At 49.9% G+C, this 21063-nt stretch overlaps 1 protein-coding gene across 2 annotated transcripts in view; it reads right to left on the reverse strand.

Annotated features, from left to right (window-relative positions):
* The window catches only part of KCNIP1 (potassium voltage-gated channel interacting protein 1), a 364985-nt gene that overhangs the window by 275069 nt on the left and 68853 nt on the right, over positions 1-21063 (reverse strand). Inside the window, exon 1 of one of the 2 annotated variants that reach the window (XM_068698202.1) lies at positions 8335-8353. The exons of the other annotated variant lie outside the window; for it this stretch is intronic. The gene's annotated coding sequence lies outside the window, so the exon portion shown is untranslated. Of the gene's footprint in view, positions 1-8334; positions 8354-21063 lie in introns of those variants that run through there. 2 annotated transcript variants of the gene reach the window in all.

Raw genomic sequence — 21063 nt, forward strand, 5'->3', positions numbered from 1 at the left:
CGATGCCAGCTCACCCCGCATTTCACAGCAGTGGAAACCACCACAGAGAGCAGCAGCCCCCAGGGCTGGTGGCTCCACCGGCCACCTCCCAGGGAGAAAGAAGTCCCGTTCCTGTCAAGGGGACAGCACAGGCGTGTGGGTCTGCCATGAGACACCGACAGAACTTCCCAACACAATGAATATCTACCTCTGAGAGGTTAGTCACTGAAAAAGAAAAAAGGCTCCTCACTTCTTATCTTATAGGAGCAAAGGGGCGCTCAAACAGGCTGGGTTACTCCACTCCGCCTTTACGAGTCTGCGGTAACAGGCGGGAGAAGGGTTTTCAATCCTGCCATTAGAGAACTCAAAACATGATAAAATCAGAGGTGTACGTTACCACGCCAGACACCTGTTTTCCCACAGAATATTTTCTTGGCAGCCCCTCAGACAAACCATCCAGCCGCTCCTGAGCCAGGGGACGGGGAAGGCTGCATCTCTCTGGCAGCACTGGGCAAACCTTTCCATCTGCTCTGTGGTGTCCCACAGCCCTGTGCTTTCACAGAATCACAGAATTTCTAGTCAGGGAGTTACAAACCCGCAACCAGGTAGTTTTCACCCACGTTACCAACCCTCAAAAAAAAATCTCAGCTTGCTCAAGCTCAGCAGAGCCTAGTTACAGTTAATTAATTCCCGTGTTTACGTCTCCTTCCCCACCAGATGGCTGGGTGAGCTCTCCAAGTGCTCCCAAGCAGAACGGGTTTTGGCAAGTCCCTTACAAGGCCCGGACACCGCTGGCAGCTTGGCACGGGCTTGGTGCTGCTCTGGGCAGTGACTAAATACGGCTGCCAGGCTCAGCTGTCGTTCTTTTCCAGGAAACGTGCTTCTGCCTCCATCCACCAGCTTCAGGAGCACAACAAAAAGGCACCAACGGGCTCTGGCTCGCTGCTTACCTGTAACTCCGTGCCTGCGGCTTCCCCCCGGCAGGAGCCATTTCCATGGAAATCCAGCAGGCTGCCATTGCCAGTGAATATTCTGGGTTTACATCAAGCTACAGCTGGAAGGGAAAAATCACCTGGGTGTGTGTCTGCTGGATATTCCGCAGGAAAATTAGGCATACGTTTCACGGATTAAACGGCACATACCAAGATTTATACTAAGCCTTTAAAATGCTCTTGGCAGAGGTGAATAACAGCTAAACTTGGAGAGCACATAAAGGTAAAATAGGGCAGAAGATTGAACTGTCAAAAACTCAGAGCTCCATAATTTTTCTGCAGAAAACTCTGCAGGAAAATCCATGTCAGGGGGAAAAACAGCTATTTATGCAAATACCTCTTGAAAATGGTCAAGAATTAAAGCGAGGAATTTGGTTCAAAGTCATCCATTTTGGAGGTTTCTTGCAGTCTTATATTTTCCCTTTCATCTTTAAGCTGGGAACATCTACTTATTTCTATCCTATCCCACACGTTTAGATGTGCTGCTTGGCAGAGGCCACAGGGGAGCTGGTAAGTGATCATCCTGGATTTTTTGCGTATCAGGAGCAGGGAAAGGAGCAGTCACAGTTACTTCATGCAACTTGCCATGAAGCTAGAGGGACCCTCTGTTAAATTTAGCTATAGGTGGGTCTGGTGTTCACTGAACACAAGCAGAGGGCTGCCCCTGCGGCTTCCAAACACCTGTCAAAGAGACCTCCAAACACAGAGACCTCCGTGCTGAGAGCTGGCTCTTCAGACAGGACTGCTCTGGTTTCAGCACCGACAACGGGACGCCCCGCAGCACAGCCCCCGGCTGTTCCCCACGCAGAGCACGAGGCTGGAGCTGGAGGGGCCCCTCAGTGCCAGCCCTGCTGCTCAGGGCCGTGGCTGAGCTTTCTGCTAACACTCGCCTTGTCAGAGCTCAGTTTGGGGACATCATACACAGCACATTCAAGAAACAGGAGACAAAGCAGGAACCACAAATGGGGTATTTGAAGTCCTTGCCAGTGCTTCACATTGGCTGTTTCAAGGCTATAGCTATAATCACCGTATCAGAAAGGCACCGGTCACAAACCTGCCGTGCTCCCAGCTAGCCATCCGCTACACGGAGAGGGACACCTCAGCTCTTGCATGTTACCAAAACACTCAGACTAGCGGGTCCAGGAAATGGGAAAAGTCTTATCTGTGTTGTCACCACGGACAGAAAAAACTGCCAGATTATTCAGCTGAAAAATACAGACTCGGACTACATTAAAATAGATCAGTGCCTTTTTCTTTCTTATAAAGCGTTTAAGTCATAAAAGGAAAACAATAAACAGAAGCAAATATTTTAAAAAGCCAGGGCGTTTTCTATACCATCTCTACTGTAATAAAGTGAAACCTTACCTGTGTCCATTCAGAAACACTTTCAGATTCTAAAATATTCTTCTGCATTATTAAGACATAGTAAACCCAGAAAGATGTGGTTTTATTTCACACTGAGGTGTTTCAGACTAGTGGCTACGTGTTCCAGCTTTATTTTCTGAAGTTCAAAAAGTAATTCACTGTAAGAAGCCTACCCACTGGGCATGCAGTAAATTGTGGCAAAGAAAAATGTATTTAACACAAGCCCCCTTCCAGGTTGGTAACAATGGTGTGAGGTGTGATTATTCCAGTATCAGAACAATATTGGATGTGTTGTTCCAACAAATAGCACGGAGAAACTCGTAGGCTTTGCCATGGATCTCAGTTTCAAAACCAGACACTCAAATAGCCCTGCTTATAATTAGAACAGCAAACCTAAAGCATCCATGTCCTTCTGCAGACGCAAAGCGAAGAACAGCATCCTCTGGTGTCATCTAAAGAACGGCTGCTAAGAGCACAATTGCAGGAGAGGGACGGTTTCATAACGTGGCAGCAAGGACTGTCTTCAGCTATCAGAAACCTCAAGTGCACGGACACCCTCAGAGCGACGCAGACAGCCTGGTGCCTGCCTGGGGAGCATTTTCCCATTTTCCCACTGCAGCACAGCCGGAGGCTGCCTGGTGGCCGCAGGTGGCCCAGGAGCAGCCCCCTCACCTCTGTGTCTCACCTCCTCGGCGTTGCCACCTTGGTGCTGTGCTCGCTGCCCCTGTGGGGCTGCTGCGGCTGGTTCCTCATCTCGCTCCCTGTAAGCACACCCCAAACTCGCAGGTAGTATCAAGCCAGCTTACACAGGCAGCACCCCCGAACACAGAGGCAGGTAAAGCCTAGCTGGCCGCAGAGCTGCCCGAGCCCTCTCCAGCTGGGCTGGGTTAACTGCGATCGGCTCGGGCTGCAGCCAGTGGGCAGCCAGGGGAAGTTCTTCATTTCTCAAGTCACATCTGCCATCTCCACAGCTTGCTGAGTGAAAAAAAACCTTAAAGTGAGCCCTAATGTTAAAGGAATCCAAACAGCAGTAAAACACGCACAGAGAATACAGCTCCCGCTGTGCTGCTGCAGTTACGGGGCCGCTCAGAAGGCAATTATCCCATCGGGACAGCCGGGACCGCGCTCTGCCAGCGGGGAGAGGAGCTTGGAGCTGCTTTGGGCTGGGAACAGGCAGCAAGCCACCAACCTGGGCACCATGGGGATGTCCCAGACCAGCAGCCTGGGCAGAACAGGGCAAGGAGCGGGATCCAACGGGGTGCCGGGGGCTGGAGGAGCAGAGCAGGAACTCCAGGAGCGAGGAAGGCAGCCTGTGCCTCCAGACACCATGAATGCAGTCCCCCCCGATGCACACATACATACATAAAGAGCCAGGAAAAGCATTTCATCTCGGCAGAAAACAGACGCGGTTTTCTTTTCTAAGGAGCATTCTGAAGTAAATAATGCTTCCCTGGCACACAGCGAACATCCGTCAGCACTTCCAGCCTCCAGGAACTATCTCCCCGCTAGGCTGTAGTTCTTCATCACATTTTTTATTCTCCAGCTTTCCAGCTTCACCTGAAAAATAATTTATGAGCTTTGTGGCAGGTGAAAACTCCCTTCTTTTAGAAGTTAACACCCTTCTGCTAAGGAAACAGCACTGAAATGGGTCCTTGGGTTCATTTCCTTTTGGAGCATCCACCTCATACACGGCTCTCTTGGCATATAAATAGCTCAATTACACGTGACCGAGGTGCTTGTGATTGCTGGATCCAGCTAAAGGCCACAAGGCCCCAGGAGCACGGACATCTCCAGGCACTGAGGCATTGCTTCCTTCCTCGGTTACCTCCTCAGCTGGAGCATGCTCCGGGCACGTGAAGACAAGGCCTTCTGCAAGCCATCACCTCCCGGAACGAGGACACACGTGAGGCAGCCGATGAACCTGCTCCGTGCTGATTTGGTTGGGACTGGGCACCGGAGAGAGACCCGGTGAGAAACCCCACACAGCAACAGAAAGCCCACAAAGAGCCCGAGTGACCATCATGGACAAATCTGGGAGAGGAGCTCAGAGGACAAGCTCTTGCAGGGTACCGCGGCACTCCTCCGGGTGCTATCGGTCCTCAGCGCCTTCCAAACCCCTCAAGCACTTCACAGGCTTAAAACTTACATCAACACCTCCATCCTTCTGGCCAAAGACGCTTCCCGGCACCTGCACTGAATGGCTGAGGGAGTTTCCCAAAGCTGTGGCTGGGGAAGATGCCACCAGGCAGAAAGAAAAGAGACAAGAGGTGGAACAACCGAAGCTCCCGGCCTAGGTGACACTCACTGGGGAAACGTGAAGACCCTGGAACATCTACACACAGTACCGGTGTCCACACCAAGGAGCTGGACTCCAGCACAGGGGAGACACATAGAAGACAGATTTCTTTCTTAATGCTGCCCTGAAGCCCTGAAGACAGTGATCTCCTAAATATCTTTGAAGTAAACCAGGACGAGAGGGCAAGCTATTAACCTGCAGTTTGCAAGTCTGAAGAATATCGCCGATCTGAAATGCACCTGTTAGGAGACAGACAAATATTAAAGATGCCTGCAGAAGCAGAGAGAGCCTGCTGAAGCATTTTGGACTGCTCTGAAATTAATGAGCCAGACAGAACCGGGGTACTTTGGCAGCTTTTCTTGTAAGACAGTGACCATGCTCACAGAAGAGGCTGCTGACAAATACAGACCTATGTCTGCCTTCAGAAAAATCCCATTGTGTGAAAGTATTACAATGAAAGCAAGGCACAACTAGACTAAAGACTTGGATTTAAAGAGAAAAGTGAAAAACAGCAGGTCATAAGAGTAAGATTTCAGAAATGATTTCACAGATCAAATAACAAGAGAAATGTAAAAGAAACTGTGCACCAGACAGGAAAAGCACAGCTCTGAATAATCTCCAGCGTTTCCAAGATGTAGTACCAAAACTACAAAAATAACCACCAAGTAAAATAGAGCCCAGGAGCAGCAGAAGGAGAGGAGAAAGCCACGCAGGGCACTGAGAGCTCTGGCTGGGCAGCCCAGGCTGCAGGCAGGGGGACTGCCCAAGCGATGCCTGGGTGCTCTCAGCAGAGGATGGTACAACACAGCTCTCTGACAACACTCTTGGAATTACCTGTCGGTGCTCCTGTAAAAGGTCGACTTGAAACTGTTGTGGACGTCTGAATGAAACAGCCCACTACCTGGTGAAACTGAACATTTAAGGAAAGCACAGTTCCCGCTGAAAGACTGATTCAATACAAGCTGCAGAGGAAAAAGAAAGATGTGCAGTTTGGTATAATTACTGGCAATATTAAGATTAAAAGCATGCCTAGCTTTGGGCTTGACTCAGTGAACAGACACTGTGAGACAGAAAACAATTACTCAGTCCTCAAAACAATGTGGAATACATGACAAAGGCACAGGAAGAAATTAAAAAGAACCCTGCTGAACGTCATGAAAACAGGCAGGTCAGGGCAGTGTCTGCAGGTGCTGTGAAACTCACAGAGTCAGTGCCATTCGCGTGCCACTGCGCCCCTGACAGCTAAGAGGGTTGGTTGATGCCATTTGTTTGAAAAGGAACATGGCCTCAGAACTCCTCAAGGAGTTTTGAACATATCAGGTTATAATTTCCTTGGCCTAAATAGGGATATTTCATATTGACCAGGAAGAGATGGCAATTCTTACCCTGCACAGCTCTCCAGGGCTGTAGGAAGAGCAAGCCTATTCACGGTCCCATTTACCACTTGAAGATGATGTTTGTATGTGCAAGTTTTGGATGGAACCCTTGCAAACATGGCCATGGTACTACGGGAAGAAATGCCACTTCTTGTAGCTGCCTGTAGATATCCTGCAAAAGGACTTCACCACGCAGAGAGGCAAAAATGCACCTTTCAGGGATTGGAATTGCTGCTGGCTTCTACCCTGCTTTCTATCAGAGTTGTGAATGACCCCAAAACTCTGAAACAAAACACTGAAATAATGATTTTTATATGACAAAAAGAGACTCATGAAGCTGATATAAAAGTCAGCAAAATATCGTTGTAAAATGCTTTGAGCTTCACACAAACCATTAGTGAGTTTCAGTGAGCACAAATATTAATGCAGGTTGTGAGCTCCGGCAGTGTCACGGGCAAACAGAAGCACAACAAGAAAGCAGTACCCTGGATTTCAGGAAAAGTCAGACTGGAGGGGGCTGCTGAAATGATGCAGATGGTGGGGTAGCTGTGCCTCTCGCCGTGTCAGACAGGACTGACCACCTCCCTTACCACCTTTTGCCACGTGTTTTTGCCGCCTTTTTGAAAGAAGTCCCTGGGTCATATGGCACGTGGCATCCCGTATCTTCATGGCAGAACTGCAGAGGGTGACTGCTGGAACCAAGTGGAAAAATAACATGTCCTGCCTGACAGCTGAGCACAGACTGGTGCCATCAGGGACTGCCAGCAGTCACCGGGAGAAGCAGGCAGGGCCATCCCTGGGGATGGTTCACAAGGAGCACATCTTTCCAGGGCCTCCTCTGGGCAGTCAGGTCGTTCAGCCTCTCGGGTGACCTCTGACCTCTCCTGGCAATATTTAGCTTTAGTGCTCAAAGCGTGGAAGGTAAGTTTGGTTTCTTGCTTCGCAGTGGAACAACTCTTCTGCACCATGCCCAAGCTGCACAGAAGGCAGTAAGGCACAGACCAATGCAGAAAGTCCTCCGCAAATCACCCGAGGAGCGAAGCAGAGGCACACTGTGTGTGCAGGTAGGCACATCGCTACTCTCTGGTGCAAGCAGGGCAATCCTCTCCCTGCTGTTCTGGCAGGAGGGGACCATGAAGATCTTCCACCGGCGATTTTGCACAGAACTCATTCTTCAGACCAGTTTTTGTGCTCTAGAAATGCTGGGAGAGATTGTGGCTGCCATGCTGTACTGGGTGCCTGGGGGCACAGCAGCTCCCGCTGCCCCCCGCTGTGACCAGGAGCTCGGTACCCGCGGGCTGGGGGCTGGCACAGGGCCACCTCACCTGCCCCAGGGCAATGTGAAACCCACAGGGCTGGCTGTCGGATTTGCTTCAGGTAAACACACACAGATCTGTGGATGACCACACGGCAGGTACAGACGAGTATTATTTGCACAACTAGAGCTTTCCAACTCTTAGCGGCTGTTTAGAAAACAGAAAAAGAAACCCCCCAAACCAGGTCACATATACTGCTGCCAACAGAGCAGGCATTTTTATGGTGCTTGTCAATGGAACAGAAACAACACAAAGTTAAAAACCAGCAGAACCACCCCCTGCTGAGGGCTCTGTGCAGCAGCATTTGCAGCTCACGGGCCCCAGAGAGCCGCGGAGGCCCCAGCCGCCTGCTGTGTGACCTGAGGACACGGCACAGCCTCACTGCTGCCAACAGGCGAGGTGACGGCCTATTTGCACCTCCATCCATCCTGAAGGTGGGGGCTTCCTTGCAGGTTAATGGAGACAGACACAGCTCCGTCAGTGACAAGCGGTATGGACGAGGAGAATGTCTGAAGTGCAGAATTTTGCTCCTCTGCTCAGATGACTCAGAGTGATTTGGTTTCGGAAGCCAAGCTGCCCGGCTCTCACTTGCTGCCACCCATCTTTCCCCAGCAGTGATGCTCAGGGAGGGCGGTGGCCCAGTACAACTGGTCGGGTCTGCCCCGGTCAGCCCAGCCTCCCACCCCACTCCAGGCCCACCGCCCAGCCTTGCAGAGGGGTGAGGGCACACAGGTTTCAGTGTAAAGCTGACAAAATACTTCTCTTTTGCATAAGACTGTGACTGGTGAGCCTGCATAAGAGAATCCCGAAATGCAGACATACCTCAGAGGGGTGTCACTCCAAGCCATAGCACTACAGCTTCAGTCCCAAAAGTAACATGGAAATATTTAAAATCCTGACCAAACCAGAGTTTGGATGGCAGACAAAGGAAAGCACAGCCATATGGGTTTCCCCTTTTTTAACCCTCCAATAAAAGTATCCTCCCAAAGAAAAAGGCCCATTTTACGTACAGGAACTTGTCACAGCAGACAAGCACTCTGCACCCTGTATGGAAAGGGCCCATGGAGATCACGGCTCTGACACCTGCAAGGAGAGACGCCCTCGCTGAATTCCCTGCAGGCCTACAAAACTGTGATTGTTCCTGCCCGGCCTCCCCACCCCGTCACACCACCTGCAAGCTGCTGGCAGAGCCCTGTGGGAATGTCTCAGTGACCTGACACGGCTCCTGGTCACCTCCTCCAGCCACACACCCGCGGCACAGCCCCTGCTGCCTTCCCCTCCGTGCAGCACCAGCAGTGCTGAGGCAGCAGCAGGCTCTGCAGGATATAGCTCCTGCTAAGAAGGATTTGTTTTCTCTGAATGCAGTCCCATTGGAAACTTTTTTATACAGAAAATAAGTAATATTTGTTTTCACACACGTAAATACACACAACAATTCATGTGTTCATTTATAACCTGGCAGAGCTATTATATGCTAATTGACTGTGGTAAATTCAGTGACAGCTGATGATGTATGTCCTTTACCACTCAGAAGATCATCGGCTTTTGTATAACACAACTCAGATTTGAACACAGTTGGTTGGAAATACCAGAGTCACGGAATTCAGCCCAGAATTTATTTTCAGCACCGTAACTCACTCGTCACATCAAATCCCATAGTTTTAATCTTCTGTGGCAAATACTGTTGAATACTTCATCTTTCTTGCTCACAAGAATTCATTTGGAACTCTGTGATGATTTCAGACTACAATATTTTGGGAAAGGATCCTTTTTCCTTCTCCATTACAAGAACAATTCTTTCTTAAGGAGAGAGGCTTTGACTCCTGGGCCCCATGTGCAACTTCCAGCCCTGATTTTCATATTCAGGGCACCTTCGCATTTCTAAGTATAGAAGTATCTACAAGGAAGTTCAGCGGAAGATAGCAGGAAATTGGATATAAGGAGAGATTTCTTTACTGGATGGGTTGCGCAGCATTGGAAGAGGCCACACGAGGAAGTGGTTGGGTCACCATCCATGCAGGTCTTCAAGAAACATGGTGCTGTAGAGCTCAGCAGCATGGTTTGGTGGTGGGCTTCAGTACTAGGCTAAGGTTGGCCTGGATGATACAGGAGGTCTTTTCCAACCTGCATGGTTCTATGAAAGCAGGCGGTACGTACTGACAGCACTGAAGCTAAACTAATAAATGCAGAGATCTCAAAGTTTTCTCAAGAGGATTACAAAGATATGCAAAGTGACAAAGGTGCTGCATTCACCACAGAAAGAAGAGCACACAAAGCGACGCACAGTCTGGCTGCTCCAGCTCAAGCGGTCAGGGAAGGAAAGCAGTCGGGCCCTAAACCTGTTCTTTGTTCAGCACTGAGCGTTCCCTCATCCAGCATTCAAGACTAGGCTGTTTCTGTGTGGAAAGGCTTACCTTCAGGGAAGTGATAGAATCAGCTTTCTGGTAAGCAGGCTTTTCAGATTTTTTTTTTTTTCCTTCCTTTCTCCCCTAAACGAAGAGCTGTAGGAACATGCTTACAGCTTCAGAACGGCCGGTACCAGTCCCTGTAGGAATGTTGAAGGGAGCACAAGAGCGTGGGTGGAAGTCAAAGGTGCATGAAAAACGTGATCCCTGGCAGCACTGAACACCACGTTTCTACAGCCTACCTGGGAGATCAGCTGTGTATCCCAGGGCTAGCACGTGGCCTGCAGCTCGCCATGCAGCCAGCAGCAATGGCCAGCAGAAGACAAACCATATGAGGAGCCTGACAGGAGCAAACAGGAGTTGAAAAAAAATAAAAATAAGAATTTTTTAAAAAGTAGGGGGGATTGGGAAAGAGAACCACTGGGTTCTAAGGCAAGAGACAGGAAAGAAATGGGTGCCAGAAACAGCAATGATATGTTACAGGGAAGCATCCTGATAGCCACGTGGAAACAGCAATGCAGTGCAGCAGATGTGCCCCACTCACCAGGAGCAAGTCGCTGCACAGCCCCACGATACAGCAGCACACCGACCCCAGCAGCTCCTCAACTCCCTGCGGGGGCTGACGTGATGCCACAGAACCCAAGCATCTCTCTAGCCAAGAGGAAACATCTTAAAGTTTAAAAATTCAGCTGTGTCAGTGGGGTTTGTTCCTCCTCTCCAGCAAATCTCAATATATAAGAGCAAATATCTTATCTCTAGGTGAAGCATCAAGTTGGACACTGCTTTTAAACTACTGAGGGCGGAAAAAAAAAAAAAAGGCTTACTATTTTACTATTTCTTCTTTGTCAATACCCCTCTGAGCATGGCAGGCACGCAGGATGCCCCAGGGATGCAGCACATGGTGCTGCTCAAAGATTTGAGCCTCCAGCTGGCTGGGAGCAACTTCTGCATCTCCGAAGCCCAAGAAGCTGGCAGAGCAGTCTGTGTCAGTCCTGCACCACTTCTGACCACCTGCAGCACCCCAGTGCAGCGCTGCAGGACAGGGGACATGCAGGATGGGGGCTTCTGCCCACTGCTCTGTGCCAGGGGGAGATCCCTGATGTGCCTACCAGTGGCAAGAGCTATGGGAACAGTAATTATGTGGTTGTCATTAATTAGGTTTTGCTTTATGAATCTTGCATATCTGATCTCATACACCTGGGAGGCAGCATCATCAGAGGATAGGTATTTCTGCAAAAGGTGTGACAGTTTTACCTGAATGAAGACAAAATGCAAGTAAGGAGGCTGTTACAGGTGGTGCAAGAAAGCTGTCAGGCAATCAGCAGCCCGATAAGCCTTGCAGGCTAAACATTTGCACAGCGGTACAGAGTTAGAGTGCTAATGGATTACATTTGTTTCATGGAAAAAAACATTGTCAGTAAAGTGGCAAAGATGCATATGTACACTCGCTATAAATATTTACAGCTCCCGGCAGTTGGGAACACCAAGACTGAAGGCACGCTGATCCTTCAGAACTGATCCGGGTTTCCAGCAGCAGAGGCAGAGCTAACACTACCCTCTGCTGTAGGAAACCACGAAGTGCCTGCCCAGACTGCTGCTGCCAGCACTGCCACCGGCCTGGGGGGAAGCCTCTGGTCCCCATCTCCTCCTCACCCAGGCCAAGGGCTCGGCTGCTTACCCTGAGGGATGTCCCCGGCTGTCCTGGCGCTGCCCCAGGCTGGGCTGGCAGTGGGGAGCTGCGGGGTCCCGGGTGTCGGGTACACACCGTGCCCCAGGTGGCCCCGCAGCCACCTGCTCGGGCTCAAAGTGGTGGGAGCAAGGCTCGGAGTCCCTAAGGATCGAGGCTCAGGTTCCCTAAGGAGCATCAGGAATTCAGTGGAAATAAGTACCCTGAATTACACATTTTCAAGCATCTCTGTAATGCAATATATACTCAGGCTTTTGTTCTTCTTTATATCCATCTATAATGCATGTTCTACATAAATAATTTCTAAGTTACATTCAGCCTTGTTAACCTTTCCCCACACACCACATCATTTCCTTCCCAAATTGTGAGTGATGGGACCCCAGTATTTTGCTGCTAGGAGGCAGAACAGCAGCAGGCTCCTTCTGTTGCCATCACCACCCCGGGCAGCCCCGAGCTCACAGCTCAGGCTCGGCCCCAGGAGCAGGCCCAGGGCTGCCAAAGCATCTCTGCTCCCAGGGCCCCTCAGCTGGTGCAGAGGGGCTCTCCTGGCCCCTCGGCCGCCCTCCTTTCCATGAGGACAGTGTACCTTTACAGCACGCAGACAGCAGAGAGCACTCTTAGCTGCCTTACAGACCCGACTGAGCAAGCAGCACCTGCTCCCTCCCTCAACCTCTGCAGGGCGAGCGCAGCTCAGCCCCGGGCAGGATTTGCTGAAAAGGGGCAAAACGGAGAAGGTTTGGAGCTGGCTTTCAGCCCACTAACTGAGCCTTCAGCTACCGTGCCCCAGGTACTGCTGCTGCCAGGTTAGAGAAAGAAAAGAGCCAGAAGCACTGAGGATAGCTGTATAGATGGAGGGATGATGCTTTCTGTTTTAGACACATCAGAGGTGTCACGAGGGCAGTGGCAGGGGTCAGCACCCATAGCTGAGCGCCCCAGCACAGCTGGGCTGCCGGGAGGGGCTCAAGGCCAAGAAGACAAATTTATAGATGGCTCAAACTGCATCCGTACAACTCCAGCCCGTTTTGCAAAGCACAGATGAGAGCAGTAACAACTCAAGCCGTTCAAGGCACAGCGCTGTGGACATGGGGCTTCCCTGCAGCTGTCGGGGTGCCGGCACAGCACCTGCAGGGAGCACCCAGCCCCGGCAGCAGGTAGGTGCCCGTGGGGAATGAGAACGTGGGAGGTGAGGTTATGGGTGTGAGAGAGAGCTCTGGAGCAAGAGCTGAGGTGGCTGAAGGGTACCTGAGGTCACACGTACAGTGTAAAGCCACATTATTTAGTAGTTTGGCTCTCCAGCAGCTCCCGCACTGCAGCATGTGATGTCTCACACGTTCACATAGGTCTGTGCAAAACCAGATGGCACCAAATCTTTTCGTGGGTGAAAGAGGTGGCAGTCACAGTTCATAAACATCTTCAGCAAAGTCACACACACACATCTACCGACCCTGCTTACCCAAAGCCTTCTCCACATGGAAGCAGCCATCCTCCATCAGATGCGAGCTTCTGTCCACATCCATCCAGCAGCTCACAAAGAGCAGCAGCAGGTCCCTGCAGCCCAGAGCACGGGTCTGAGCCTGCCATGCTTAGGGAGGAAGAACAAGCCCTAGAGTACAGATGCTACCCAGAGAAACACTGGCAGCTATACACAGGCATCAGGTGAGACTGCTGGGTGTGGAGGCTGAGTGCAGGGAAGATATTTCACTGGGTAATATGCAGCTGGGCTGGGGGATGCTTCCTACAGGTGTTACAAGACTTAAATTCTTATTCTTAAAAAAAAAAAAAAAAAAAAAAAAAGTGACAAAAAATCACAGACAAAAAAAAAAAGTCCACGAAGTCTCATTAATTCACACCCCTAGAGCTCAGTGAGCTGCTGGACTGCTGCCCTCTAGAGCCTGAGAGTTTATTTAGGGAAATAAACCCGGTGCCTGCACCACCTAAAATGGGTCTCCGAGCTCTGGAGGTTTTTGGTCTAACCCCGTATGGCAGCACCTGCAGATGAGAAAAATGTTTTGGGGCTGCACAGTTTAAAGGAAATGAAGAAAACGGTGTAGCTGCAAGGGTTCTGTGAAAAGAGGCAGGGATTTTCTGAAGTTGCAGCCTCAGGTTTTATCTACACAGGAACAGCCAGGAAACAACATCCACACTGCTTTCAGAAGTGGCTTAGTTACCACGCGTTGTACCCATTCATTCCTAATGCCAACAGTCCTGAGCCAAAACTAAAGCGCCCGTCCTTGCATTAATTTTATTTTAGTTTGAAAGTGAAGTAAAAGAAGAAAGGTTAAGGGCACCTCGATTCTGAGAGAGAGTATCTGCTCTAAAATTTGAAGCACAGGAACAGCCCGACTAAACCCACAGATTGGTGACACAGCATGTCCCAGGCAGAGTGACCTCGGATAGGAAATGCATGGGAATGGCTCAGGGGACAGGACGGAGGAGGCCCCTTGGGGAACCTTCTCAGCACTGCAGTCCCTGGGTGACCATTTCCATGTTTCATTTACACTGCAGAAATGGCAGCATTTTCTTTCACCACAAAGCTTCCACAAAAATAAACCTGTTAAAGACTGAGAGGCTCAAACACAATGGCCACAAAGATCTCAAATAGCTCAGGTAAACCTTTAGTGGGGGTTTTGGAACTCTGCAGCCCCCGGGTGAATGACAGCCTAACCGAATGGCTCTGAAAACCACTGTTCACTCAGGAAAGAGATCTGCAGATGAGCAACTCTTGCAGCAGGAGGGTGGTGATGTCCCTGTGCCACAGCTCTGACACACATGTGCACCTACTGCTCGCCTGCCTGCTCCCGTCTTCATCAGGAGGCCAACAAGTCCCCTGGGCACGCGGTGCACCCCCGATACGTGGCACTGCACAGACCCTGCTGCAGCTCTTCTGCTCGTGACAAAACCATAAGGCACTAACACCCTGAAGCGGTTGCTGTGTCTGCCTATGGGACTTTTGTTATTCAGGGAATGGGGGAAGAAAAGCAATTAATGGGGAAAGATAATAAACCAAACCCACGCAGATAAATAACAGCTTGTGTTCGCTTCATACATTGCTGCAAGCAAATGAGATGAGAGGTGAGGCCAGCAATATTTTCTGAGTAATATGTTCAATTGCAAAGCTCAGAATCTTAAAAGCCAAAGTTTGAATTTATTGAAACAATTCCTCTAATGATCACTGTAATGCTTGATGTAATTACACACGGCAGTGCAGCATGCTGCTCTCCTGGCCACCTCCCCAACAAGGGCCAAGCAGAGGCATCGAACACTGCACCTGGCTGCAGGGTTGTGGCAATTTTGGCAGATTTACACGGGGCCTTGCTCAAGATGCACTTCCTGGCCATGGGCTCATTTCCTTTGCTCTGTCTCTCAGGCTCCACACCTATCCCCACCATGTCCAGATGCTGCCTTTTTGTATTTATTGCTCATAACCCGCAGGCTCCAGCCTCTGCACCACATGTGCCGGTGCCCAGACACAGGCTCCCTGCTCCCTGCTTTCCTTGACACCCTCTCACTGTAGGCACCAAGTTGCTCACCCGTTTGAGCCCAGCTGGGGCCTTACTGCCCAACCGCCCCCTCCTGCAGCTCTGCGGGAGCGGAGGGCGTAGTGCTGGGATCCCTTTGCCGTGTGCTCTCAGGTCTGGGACCCAGGGTGAAGTCCACACAGAAGCAGCCCCAGGAGTCTGGTCCTGGAGGCACACATGCAGCACGGCAGCCCTATGCAGTCCCGGGGCAGGAATGGCCAAGGACTGGGAGCTCCAGAGCAAGACCCTGCAGGCTGAAAGGTGATGTGAGCCTTGTGGGACTGGGGATTTGTCTTCTGATGAAGGAATAACAACAGCCTTGCTGAAAATCAAGAAAGAATTCCCTACAAGTCTTTTTTTCCTTCTTCAAGTAAACCGGAGTGAGAACACCAGCACAGAGGAAACCCCTAATCCTACACACTGCTTTGCACTCGTACAAAAGAAAGCAAGCTCCATGCTCTGCTTACAGATGGAGCAAAAAGACACAAGGGACCAAAAAGGTCTCAAGGAGCCAGCAGCAAGGGTGGCACCAGTGCCACAGCATCACCTGCTCCTGGCGTCAGACACGCACAGCCCGGGACAGCAACCACGCTGCCTCCTGCTCCTGTCCCGTCCCCATCGCTCACATCGTCTGCAGCATCCGAACCTGGGCCACTGGGGGCTGTAAAACATCTGCAGTCACGCCTGGCCATTGCTCTGCTTAACGTGGTTAGGTCCTTAGCCCATTAAGGCAACACTAAACAAAGGTGCTGCAACTTGGCCTAACGCCTTACGTATTAAAAAAAAAAAAAAAGAAAAAAAAATGTTTACTATTAGCTAGATTTGCTTCATTAAAGTGAACTACTGCAAGCAGCAAAACAGAAGCAAAAAGAGTCCCCAGACAAACAAACAGAAGACTCGACATTCACATGGGGCACCCGTAATAATTCACAATTACTCATTAAGTACTCGCAAGCATCCTGACCATTTCTGGGAATGAACTTCGCACAATTCGTAACACTGTAGGATTTCTCACTCCACAGAGCCTAGGGCTCTTTTCTGAGCACAAGTGTGGGAAATAAATTATTTTTATGAAACGCTCCATCATGAAAATGCAAGCAGAAATTACACTTTGATTGCTATAAATGCCATCGATTATTTATTTCCTGTGCAGCGGTTACAGACAACTGCTGTATTTTGGAAGCATCATGCAACCACCGTGAAACATTTATTTAAGCGGCTGCACACTAAAGAGAGGGTCAAGTCTCAGAAAAAGATTATTTGTGAGGAAGAACCAGTGCTGTGCCCAGAGCTAACCCAGGCCTTCCGAAAACCAAGCCACAGATGGAGTGAGAGAGCAGGCAAAAACGCCATCTCACAGCCACACTCGTGTCCAGATTTCCTCTCAACCAGAAGAGTCTCTTACTCTTTTCTATCTGCATTTTATTATTTGGTGAGCTCTGTTTACAACTTGCAACTATACAGATTACTCGGGGCTAAATTAACTGGGCTGCATTATTTTCAAGATGGCAAATGTGTATTTTTTGCTGATTTCCTTGCATGATTGGTGCATCCTTTTGGCAAGCCTCTGCACAGCCAGGTAACATGCAAGCATTGCCCATGTTCTGCACACAAGTTCGTGATCCTTTGTGCTCTGACATTCTGTGCTCAAGTAACTTGGCCTTCCACAGCAGCGTTGAGATCCAGACCTCCAACAGGGTGAGATGGCCCTGGTGCAGTGAAGCCAGCCCAGCTTTACAGCCCTTGACACCGTGACACTGCGGAGCTGAAGTTCAGTCCCTGCTCACACAGGACAGGTCAATCAGTGCAAAAAGGGAAGGGCTTGAGCTGCACACCTGAGCTTTTTCATCCCTCTTTGTATCTCAAATTAACAGGAGCTGGTCTGTATGGTGGCAGAGCACTTAAGGAGAATTTTGTCTTAGCTTAAATGTGAATTTTTAACAACCACCTTCCTCGTTCATTAACTTTTCCTGCTAACACATCATCATATATCTGGCAAGCATCAGGAAGAAAAGGGACCACAGTCATTAACTTGTAAACCATGGCTCCTGTGACTTGAGGGCATTCTCTTAAGAGAATCACAGAGGAAAAGGCACTTAGGTTCAAGCTTCGACAGCTGCTGCAGGAGCCAGGATGCTAAAGCAAGGCCAGAAGTCTCAGTGAAGTCTCAGAAGATTTTTCACTTGGAAATTACAAGGTAAAAGGAGAGAACCAAAAAGACCTTGCATAGTGGGATAGAGAAAGATCTCTTCATTTATTTCCAATAAGAAGTGAGAAAAGTAGTCAAGGAAGCCCAAGGCTTTCAGCAAAACACTTAAAGCCTTTTTGAAAGATAGATTGTGAAGTGGAGCAGCAATCCAGTGAAGATGAAGATATGAATTTATCCAAACTCTGCCCATCTTCCTTTACCTACTTCATCCTCACTCCTTCAACCACGTGCCCACTCAGCCCCACACTGGCCAAGCCACGCTGTCCATCCAAGAACCCCAACCTGCCCTCTGGCACGGCAGCCACTTCGCTGGCCCTCCCCAACACGTGGGCAGGCACAGCCTGGCACAGCACGCAGCGTAGTGCCCAGGTCTGCGGGCAGACACCTGCGTGGGCACCAGAACAGCACTGCTGAACCACCAGGGGGCTGGCTGCGGCCCCATGGCTGGAGATGACGGGATGGGATGGGATAGGATGAGGGCTCTGACCCCTTGTGCAGGGCACAACCACCACCCTGCAGGTGATGACATGTGGCAGCCACGCTATGGGAGAGCACAGTTGGTTTTACTTGAAAAAATTCGATAACGATGCCAAGCCTTGAGCTTCTTCCTTAAGACTACCCAGTAGTGTGCCATGTGGCTATAAAACAAAGTGACTGCCATCAGTTTTTACTACACTGTATATAGTGCATACATAATGAAAACAATCTACTGCCCCGGCCCACAGGAGGGTACAATTTGTTTCTGAGATGCAGTCAGCTTGCTAATAATGGCTGGCAGCAACGGCTGTTGCTGTCATAATGATAGCGCTTCCTTATTTTTATGGCTCTGTTCCCTCCAACAATCTAGGTGCCTCACCACGAACTAACGCTGCCATCCAATAAAACATTAAAGAAGGCATTAAATACTGTGCTGTGCCAAAAGCTATTGCGACTACGAACACAAGTGTCTAAATGACCCTGCTTAAGAGTCTGGCGCATCATGAAGAAAATGTTCTTTTTGCTTACATCAGGATGGCCACCACACATTGCCCGCTGAAAGCTTGGGTCGATGAGGTCAGGAGCAGGTCGCCGACACGTGGAGACAAGGACTAGGTTTTCGTCTTCATGCCAGTGTAAGTGGCACGGGGCTGCTGTAGCGCCAGGCACAGCTACAGATCACGCACACCTCCCTGCGGTCCCTGCGTGCTCTGAAGAAACATGTGGAGCAGAAGCCTTCCTACCGCTGTGCTGTGCACCCAGGGAAGATGAAGCAGCTCTGTAATATGGCCGCTGTGAGCTGTCGCTAGGATCTCTGCACTCCTGAAATGCACAACTGAAAGAAGAGACAGAGGGGGATAGCAATTTATGCTCTGCAATCCTCCACAACATGAATATCCATCATAAAAACAGCTCTGTCTGAGAACACCGACAAAGGAGGGAGACATTCTTGTAAAAAAATAAATAAAAAGGGGATGCATTGGTGATGTCAGGCTGAATTTGCACTTCCTGTCCTCTGAGCAGGGGCACTCCTGCTCCAGGCACCATGTAGACAATTCGAGGCAGAACCGAGCCCAGCAATACGTGGCACAGGGACATTGCTGACCGTCATCCTTGGCACAGTGTACCATACGGACCCGTCTCTCACTGCAGAACCAACTTTCACATCCCACGGGATACCAAAGGTTTTAAGGAGAGTTTTAGCCCAGAGACCACCATGGCAAGCGCTGGACAACAGGAGGACATGAGGAGCGTGAAGTGATCTGCCTCTGGCCCAGGCCAGCCCAACCGCTGGGAGCAGCTCTCCTGCGATTCTTAAGCCAGGCGTAGCTCACACGCTAATGGCAGGGCCCATGCCATAGCTGTTTCACACATTTAATGGCACGGCTGTGCTGGATAATCCCTGCTGCCATCTGCCCAACAGCCGAGGCCAGCAAAGTCAGCTCACTCCAGAGCTGAGAGTCCAGCATTGCCCTGAAAAGGAGTGCTGGCTGTGCTGCGAGCATCCGCTGCCACCCTCCCGGGAACATGAAAAGGGAATTACGACAATCACCAAGGAGATTTGGTGTGTGACTGTACCCTAAGGCTTACTGACCAGCAGCTTCACCGACTGTCGGGGCACAAAGCACAAAACTCTTCAGGCCTCTGAAAATCCGCACTTTTCTACCCAGGTTTAGCTCAAAGTGCAGCTTCTCATAAAGCCAGCTGCTGACAAAGCTCATTCTCAAAGGGCTGTTTTAGCGTGTGCAGGACAGCAAGCAGAGGGAAGCAAAGCATCTTCTCACCCCAGCCTCCAGTCACTGCAGTTCTGCACCTCTCCCAGCTGGGGCTCCTACACAGACATCGAATCCCAGTAAAAGCACAGACGAGCCAGACAAAGCACAAAAGGGATATTCGGGTTCAGTTTCTTGGTTCTAGTCCTCTCTGTTGATAAAGCACCATGCAGATGAATTAAAATAAATAAGAAACATGTCAGCAGACAAAATATGGCCATAGCTGAGTTACTCCAAGCCTGTGCAGCTGCAGCCTCAGCCGCTGCCGGGAGCTGGGGGAGCATCCCCAGCCAGCACCAAGTGCTGCAGCCTCAGCACTGTTCCTGCTTCTCCCCAGACAAATATTGAAATTAAACATTCAAACTCCCTAGCGTGGCTGAAGGAATACATTATTTTAGCAGATTAATAATCTCCAATTTCTTTCTGCACTGCTACATTACTACAAGCTTTAGAAATACCCAAAAGGGGGAGAATTTCCCCACGGCTATATTAAATATAAAATCCTCTCATTGTAACACAGCACCCTTTGTATTACTGGCTGCAGTTTGCTGCTGTGTTCACATTAAGATATCTTCTAACTACAGAGTTTCTTTAGAGGATGTGTTGAAAGTCACCACTCCAAAGCTAATCCCTGGTAAGGGGTGGAGGAATCACCACTACTTACTCAGACACATATCTATTAGAAGTCCGGAGGTGTAGTTATTTTAAGAACACAAAGATTATTTCCACACTGTTGCTAATAATGCCCTGACACTTGGATGTCCCGGTCTCCAGAGCTCCAGACCTCTCTTGAGGGGCCGTCAATGATTTCAGAGCTGAAACTGGGAGCTCCTGCACTGCGGGATATCAGCCACACAGTATCTTGCAAGTAAGTGTGACCAGCAGGGCTAGGGAGGTGATTGTCCCCCTGTACTCAGCTCTGGTGAGGCCGCACCTCGAGTACTGTGTTCAGTTTTGGGCCCCTCGCTACAAGAAGGACATGGAGGTGCTTGAGCGGGTCCAGAGAAGGGCGACGAAGCTGGTGAGGGGCCTGGAGAACAAGTCCTACGAGGAGCGGCTGAGGGAGCTGGGCTTGTTCAGCCTGGAGAAGAGGAGGCTCAGGGGCGACCTTATCGCTCTCTACAGATACCTTAAAGGAGGCTGTAGCGAGGTGGGGATTGGCCTGTTCTCCCACGTGCCTGGTGACAGGACGAGGGGGAATGGGCTAAAGTTGCGCCAGAGGAGTTTTAGGTTGGATATTAGGAAGAACTTCTTTACCGAAAGGGTTGTTAGACATTGGAATGGGCTGCCCAGGGAGGTGGTGGAGTCACCATCCCTGGAAGTCTTCAAAAGACGTTTAGATGTAGAGCTTAGGGATATGGTTTAGTGGGGACTGTTAGCGTTAGGTCAGAGGTTGGACTCGATGATCTTGAGGTCTCTTCCAACCTAGAAATTCTGTGATTCTGTGATATTTTTGATAAAAAATTGGGTGAATACTTCAGATTAGCTCAAAACACATTTATCCTAAATTCTTGAAAATGATACAATGTACACTAATACTCTTCTCAGAGAGAGATTCAACTTGACGGTTCATACTTCTTATTTACTACTGAAGTATAAATGTTTGTCAAGCTATTTGGTGGTTGAAATGATCAGGCTGCTTATTTAGGAGCTGGATTTACTCTGAGAAAA

This window comes from Anas acuta, chromosome 14 (genome assembly GCF_963932015.1).
Source record: "Anas acuta chromosome 14, bAnaAcu1.1, whole genome shotgun sequence".
In the NCBI taxonomy this organism is placed as follows: domain Eukaryota; kingdom Metazoa; phylum Chordata; class Aves; order Anseriformes; family Anatidae; genus Anas; species Anas acuta.